Source organism: Capricornis sumatraensis, chromosome 16 (assembly GCF_032405125.1).
Source record: "Capricornis sumatraensis isolate serow.1 chromosome 16, serow.2, whole genome shotgun sequence".
In the NCBI taxonomy this organism is placed as follows: domain Eukaryota; kingdom Metazoa; phylum Chordata; class Mammalia; order Artiodactyla; family Bovidae; genus Capricornis; species Capricornis sumatraensis.
In genome coordinates, this window is record NC_091084.1 from 46,368,059 (window position 1) to 46,376,234 (window position 8,176).

An 8,176-nucleotide genomic window follows, 5' to 3' on the forward strand; every position below is an offset into this window, starting at 1 on the left:
TCTCTCCCTCTAGCTGATGCCCCTCCAGCCCCTTCCTGAGCAGGAAACCCCCAAAGCCAGGTGGGGGGAGGGGACTGAGCTGGCCCAAGGACACGCAGTCGCCGCTGGACAGATGACACCCCAGGGAGGGCGAGGTGGCCTGAGCAGGGAGGACGGGTAACCCAGCACCGGGGCCCATGGGCCTAGGAGCGGCCAGGCTGGAACCGACCCCCAGCTCCGCGAGCGCGGGCCGGGCGGAACCCCACCCGGTCCCCGTCCCGGGACACAGCACCAGAGTCTGCGCCAGCCTCCCTACCCCGGCCCCTGTATCGCCGCAGGTGGCGTCTCTCGGGCAGGGCCCTGGGTGCTCCAGTTACACTAAAAGTGAGACCCAGCAAGATGGTATCAAGGCCTCTCGCAGGCAGCGCTGGCTCATCCAACATTGATGCGGCCACGGACTGCCCAGAGCCCCTCGAGGCGTGGAGGATGCAGAGTCCCGGCTCCGACTCCTTTGGGATGGGCGGGGGTGGGGTGGAGGGTCCACCCCCTCCTCACCGCCCAGCCCACGGTCACACTTGATCTAAGCGGGCATCTGGGGCGGGGAGTGGGGGAGGGTAGTGGCTCAGTGGGTCAGGCGGGCGCTTCTACAGCCCACCAGCCCCGCAGATAGTGCCCAGGCAAGGTGGTGTCAGAGCAGGCTCCTGGCCCAACCATGCCTAGTCTTGGGCCAAGACAAAGGGCAATGGAACCGGTCTTCCCTGGCTCCGGATGGAGGGCACAGATGTGCATCTCACCCAGGCACATGCTGGAGGAGAATCTCCCAGAGGGGACCCAGGCTCAGCTGACATTTATCTATTGACAAACCACCAATTTGGGCAGGATAAAGGAATTATCCCAGGGGCCCCAGCTTGGCAGTTGTCCTCCAAGCTGCGGGCATAGCAGGCCCTTCCTTCCTCCTCTGGTCACAGATATGTCTCTGTCTCAGGGTCTTTCTGCTTTTGCTTAAATGCATCCAATGATATTAGGACGTCCCAGGTAGCTCAGCGGTAAAAAATCTGCCTGCTGATGCAGGAGACCCGGGTTTGATCCCTGGGTCAGGAAGATCCCTTGGAGGAGGAAATTGGCAACCCACTCTAGTATTCTTGCCAAGGAAATTTCATGGAGAGAGGAGCCTGGAAGGCTGTAGTCCTTGGGGCTGCAAAGTGACTGACCACATACTAAATAGAAATACATCCAGTAACCCTACCCGGGAAACCCCAGTGACTGATGACTTCAAGCCTGAGTGGGAGTAAGTCCTAACGTCCTCAAGAAGTCCTTGTCCACAGCCATGACTGACTTTTCTCCCCGCCCCCTAATCACCCTGAGCCTCAATCATTCCAGCTCCGTGGGAGACAGACCATTCCATACTCACCACCCCTCCCCCAGAGCTCTCCTCCACTGACCCCTGGACCATCTCTCACCTTTGACCCACCCAGTCCAGCTCTCTAGATCTGTACAGCTACAAATTCATCTTAAAAACAGAAGAAGCAGCAGCAGCTATATGCTAAAAGCTCTGGAACAAAGCAGGTCTTTAATCACCTACCTCTGGCGGCCACTGCAGCCTCCCCTGCCCAGCAACCCCTAAGCTGGGGCTGCCATGGCCAGGGTCACAATCCCAGCCCCCCCTCCGCCTCCTCTCTCCACCCCAGCCTTCCCAATCACAGAGCACACACTGAGGCCACAGGCCATGTACTCACAGAACACCAGAACTATAAGAGTGCTTCAGTACCCAGTCCACTTTCTTCTACTACAGGGGAAATAGGCCCAGAGAACCAAGGGACTAGCCCAGAAACAGAATGGGAATGAATGGGGTGGACTCAAATCCTAGACTCCTGACTCCCTTAACAGTGCTCTGTGCAACACATCATAAAACCATGTATAGACAGCAGAAGGATCCCATCCTTATTTTGGAATAAGCTGCCTGTGAACTCACAAGCTACAGTGATCAGCCCCCAGGCCTGGTCTGCCCTGCTCCAGCTTCTCTGCTGATTCTGGCCCACCAGCACTGGGGACTGGGATTAACTGACTCATCCTTACAGATTGCTCTGCTGTGGTCTCTCAACAGTGATGGCATGGGTCCAAGTCCTCAAAGAGGGGTCCTGTTGTACTTGTGGATTCTCCACTGAAGCCCAGTGGTGAGGCCTAGCCCCAGTCCTTCTTGGGGAAGCTGAACCTTGTCACCCACACCTCAGGCACTGGGTAAGGTTCTTGGCTCTCAAGTCCATCTGCCCCAGGCTCAGAGTTCCTACAGCTGTGCCCTCTCATCCACTTGGTCTCAACTGGTGCCTACTGGGTCTTCATTAGCCTCTGTAACCCCTGGACTACCTCCCTCCATGTGCTCCTGACCCATCTCTGCCTCCTCCCTTTCCTGCCCACTCTCCTCACAGAGCTTCTCCTGCCTGGGTCACCACACCTGTCCCTGCGCCTAGGAATGGTCCAACTTTCAGATTCCATTGGAGAGAATACTCCTGATATTAGTAGAGAGCCCTGACACATGCCAGTTCATAATGACAACAGCTAACACTTAAATAGCACTTGCTATGTGCCAGGCACTGTCCCAAGCACTCGGCATTTATTAAGCCTCCATATATTAATTCTTTTAACCTTCACAACAACGCTATGAGATGAGTACTACAATGTCCATCTTAAAGATAAGGAAATGGAGGCTCACAGCAGTTAAGGAGCTTTTCCAAGATCCCACAGGTACTGTGCAAGTGATCTGAACACCGTGAGGAAAGAGCCAAAGTTCAGGAGCATCTAGACGTGGCTCTGGCTGCCCCCCACCTGCTGTTCCCACCCCCTTCCCACCAAAAGGATGTGGTTTTGCTGACATCAAGCGACGTTCAAGAACAGGGAGAGACTAATTTTGCTCCCTGCGACAGGAGGGTCTACTTTTTGAAAACAGAAGCACATTTTTTGTGAGTGTCACGTTCTCTCTGCATGGTAAAGTAAGCCTTAAATACAAAAAGGCTATTTTTACAACAATTTGGCTGCTTTCTCAAGTTGACAGAAACCTACCTAGGCAGAGTATCGCCAGAAGCTTCATGCCCTGTGTGGCAACCAAAGAGCAAAATATGCTATGAAGGCCCCAGCCAGTGTGGCCCCTTGTCACCAACAATCTCCAGGCCAATTAAGTTAGGAAATTCATTCTATCTAATCCTATAGTGGATATGTGTGTGGTCTATTTCTGCGAATCCACAGCCCACCTGAGAGGGTACACAAGCATTATCTCAGCCAATTTTCACAAGACCCTTCACTATAAGAAAATCATCACCCCATTTTACAGATGGGGAAACTAAGACTGCTGCTGCTGCTAAGTCACATCAGTCGTGTGCGACTCTGTGCAACCCCATAGACGGCAGCCCACCAGGCTCCCCCGTCCCTGGGATTCTCCAAGCAAGAATACTGGAATGCATTGCCATTTCCTTCTCCAGTGTAGAAAAGTGAAAGTGAAGCTGCTCAGTCGTGTCCGACTCTTCTTGACCCCATGGACTGTAGCCTACCAGGCTCCTCCATCCAAGGGATTTCCCAGGCAAGAATGGGAAGAGTGGGTTGCCATGGCCTTCTCCCCAACTAAGACTAAAGAAGATTAAATATCTACTTGATACACTTCTAAACTGTTCAACCTTTGTTTCTTTTATTTTCACAAGTGGCAGTATGATTTTTTATAATCAACCAAAACAAGAAGGATTTTTCCTTACTGTGCTCCATTTGCACAGCTAGTAAGAGGTGGAGCTGAGACTTGAACCAGGTCTGTCTAATACCAAAGCTCAAGTTCTGCCCCTTTTGTATCATCTCAGTGAGCCAGTCCCTTGGGAGTCACAGCTCTTCCTAACATGTTTAGTACAGGTCCTGTCTGGCTTCCCTTCCCTTGTCTCCCATTCAAAACTTACAACAAAGTTGCAGTAATCAAAACAGTGAGGTACAGGCATAAGGACAGACATATAGACCAATGGAATAGAACTGAACGTCCAGAAATAAATCCATATATCTATAGTCAATCAATTAAATTAAATATGGTCAATTGATTTTTCATAAGAGTGCTAAGTCTGTTTAATGGAGGAAAGAACAGTCTTTTTAACAGATGTGCTCGAACAACTGGATTTCCAAAAGAAATGAGGTTGCACTCCCACCTCACATCATATACAAAAAGTAACTCAAAATAAATCCATGACCTACGTATAAGCTCTAAAGCCACAAAACAGTTAGAAGGAATCAGTTGCAAATCTTCATGACATTGGATTTGGCAATGGATTTATAAATAAGACACTTAAAGCATAAACAAAAGAAAAAGGGATAAATTTAACTCTGTCCAAGTTAAAACCTGTTGTGCTTCAAAGAATATTATCAAAAAAGTGAACATTTGTATACTGTTGATGGTACTAATATAAATTAGTACAGCCATTGTGGGAAACAGAATGGAAATTCATCAAAAAATTTGAAATAGAACTATCATATGATGTAGCAATCCAACTTTAGAGTATATCCAGAAAAAAATGAAATCTGGATCTCAAAGGGATATCTCCACCCTCATGTTCATTGCAGCATCATTCACAATAGCCAAGATATGGAAACAATCTAAATGTCTGTGGACCAATACATGGCTAGCAATGAGAAATTTTATATCTCTATCTATAGCTATAAGGGAATAACATTCAGTCTTTAAAAAGAAGGAAATTCTGCCATTTGGGACAACATGGATAAATCTGGAAGACATTATGCTAACTGAAATAAGCCAGCAGAGAAAGAAAAATACTCTATTGTATCACTTATATATTACTCTAACACAGTCAAAGCATTGAAGCAGAGAGGAGAATGGTGATTGGCAGGGGCTGGAGGGATGGGGAAAATGAGAGCTGTTGGTTAAAAGGTACAAAGTTTCAGATATGCAAGAACAAATCCTGAAGATCTAATGTACAGCATGGGGACTACATTTATCAACTCTGTGTTGAATTCTTGAATTTGCTAAAAGATTATATCTTAAGTGCTCTCACCACAAAAAAAGAAAAAGGAAAGAAAATGGTAACTATGCAAGGTGCACGGTGATAGGTAATGTTAATTAGCTTGACTGTGGTCATCATTTCACAGTATAAATGTGTATCAAACATCATGTGTACACCTTGTGCTGTGCTTAGCTGCTCAGGCGCCTCTGACTCGTTGCAACCCTATGGACTGTACCCCACTAGGCTCTTCTGTCCATGGGATTCTCCAGGCAAGAATACTGGAGTGGGTTACCATGCCCTCCTCCAGGGGATCTTCCTGACCCTGGGATAGAACCTGCATTTCTTATGTCTCCTGCATTGGCAGGTGGGTTCTTTACCACTGCGGTGCCTGGGAAACCCCCACTTATAGGTATATATTCAAAGGAACTGAAAACAGGGACTAGAACAAAACGTTGGACACCAGTGTTCACAGCAGCATTTTCACAGAAACCAAAAGGAGGAAAGAGCCCAAGTGTTCATCAACAGATTAATGGATAAATAAAATGCAGTATATCCATATAATGGAATGTTGTTTCACCACAAAAGGAATGAAGGGATTTCCCTGGTGGTTCTGTGGCTAAGACTCCACACTCTCAATGCGGGGGGTCTGGGTTCAATACCCAGTCAGGGAGCTAGATCCCACATGTTGCAACTAAAGATCCTGCATACTGCAACTGAGACCAGGCATAGCCAAATAAATAATTTTTTAAAAAATTTTGTTTAAAAAAAAAAAGAAATGAAATCTCATACATGCTACAACATAGATGAACCCTGAAAACACTATCCTAAGTGAACTAAGCCAGACACAAAAGAAAAAATATTGTATGATTCCTCTTACATACAATATCTACAATAGACAAACTGATAGAGACAGAAAGTAAGTGTTGGGAGGTTAGAGGTGCTGGGAGAAGAGGGTAATGAGGAGTTATTTGTTAATGAGCACACAGTTTTTGTTTGGGGATGATGAACAGTTTCAGAAATCTGCAGTGGTAATGGTTACACAAAACTGTGACTGTAATTGATGCTACTGAATTATACACTTAGGAATCACCAAAATGGCTAATTTTATGTTACATATATTTTGTGTGTGTGCTCAGTCGCTTCAGTGGTGTCCAACTGTGTGACCCTATGGACTGTAGCCCTCCAGGCTCCTCTGTCCAGGGGATTCTCCAGGCAAGAACACTGGAGTGGGTTGCCAGGCCCTCCTCTAGGGGATCTTCCCGACCCAGGGTTTAAAACCTCATCTTTTATGTCTCCTGCACTGGCAAGCAGGTTCTAGTGCCACCCGGGACGCTCAAATTTATCTACAGTCCGAAACAAAATCCCAGTAGGCTTTTGTTTTGCTTTTGTAGAACTTGAATATCTCATTGTAAAATTAATGTGAAATTTTAGAAAAGGACCCAGAATAGACAAAACCTTGAAAATGAACATGCTGGTATGTCCAGGGCTTGGATGAGAGGCCCTCTCCAAATCATCCTTCTCACATGGTTCTGACCCCACACTCTCCAAGAAACCACCGGATTTTACCTGCCATGTAGCTTGATTCTGGGTTGGAGATGGGCCCCAGGCAGGACCACAAACACTATAATAACTGGAAAGAAATCTTCACAATTGTGGAGTAATAGATGAGTACTGTGGTTTGAAAAAGAAAAAAAAAAAAAGAACCAAGTTGAAGGTCCTAAACTACCTGATTTCAAGACTCATAAAGCTATAGTAGTTAAGACAGTGTGGCATTGGTATCAATAAATACAAGATCAGGCTTCCCTGGTGGCTCAGTGGTAAAGAATCCACCTGGCGATGGAGGAGACACATGTTCGATCCCTGCTCAGGGAAGGTCCCACATGCTGCCGAGCAGCTAGGTCCATGTGCTGCAACTACTGAGCCTGTGCTGTAGAATCTGGGAGTTACGACTACCGAGCCCACGCACTGCAGCTACTGAAGCCTGCAGGTCCTACAGTCTGTGCCCCACAAGAGAAGCCGCTGCCCTGCAACTAGAGAGCAGCCCCCAATCACTGTGAGTGAAGGAAAGCCCATGCAGCAACAAAGACCCAGGACAGCCAAAAAAAATAACTCACTAAAAAAATAATTTGTTCAAAAGACAGACAAGATCAACAGAACAGAGAATAAAGAAATAAATACACGGACACATGATAAAGGAGAAAAACGTAGTCCTTCCAACAAATGGTGCTGGAACAATTGAATATTCATTTTAAAAAATGAACTTCATACCATATACAAAAGTTAACTCAAAATGGAGCACAGAAGCAAAATGTTAAACCTAAAACCAGAAAACTCTTAGGAGAGAACCTTTGTCACCTTGAGTTAGGCAATGATTTTTTAGATATGACTCCAGAAGTAAAATCCATAACAGCAGAAAGTGATAAATTGGACTGCATTGAAAGTGAAAACTTCTGCTCTTCAAAATACATAAGAGAATGAAGGAAAAAAAGCCATAGACTTGGAGAAAATATATGCAAGTCACATATCTGACAAAGGAATGTATTCGGGATATGCAAACAACTCCCAAAATTCAACAATAAGGAAGAACCCAATTTAAAAATGGGACCCCAAAGGAGACATATAGATGGCAAATAAGCACATGAAAAGGTGCTCAGTAAATAAATGCAATTTAAAAATCACAGTGAGATACTACTACGTACCTACTGCTGCTGCTGCTGCTGCTAAGTCCCTTCAGTCGTGTCCAACTCTGTGCGACCCCATAGATGGCAGCCCAAAAGGCTCCCCTGTCCTTGGGATTCTCCAGGCAAGAACACTGGAGTGGGTTGCCATTTCCTTCTCCAACGTACCTACTAGAACGGCTAAAATGAAAGAGACTGACCCTATAAAGTTTGTGAAAGGATATGAAGAATTGGGGCTCTGCTTGCGAGAATGTAAACTGCACAGTTTCTTAAAAAGTTAAATGTACACCTACCATATGATCCAACCAGTCTGCTTCTAAGTGTGTTTACCACCGAGAAATAAAAACACATGTCCACATAAACACTTATACAGTCACAAAGCTTTAGCTGTAATAGCCAAAAAGTGGAAATAACCCAAGTGTTTACCATCAGATAATGGACTAACAAACTATGACATCTACATATAATGGAATATTACTCGACAAAAAAAGAAATGAACTACAGATCCATGTAAAAATATGGACGAATATCAGAGTA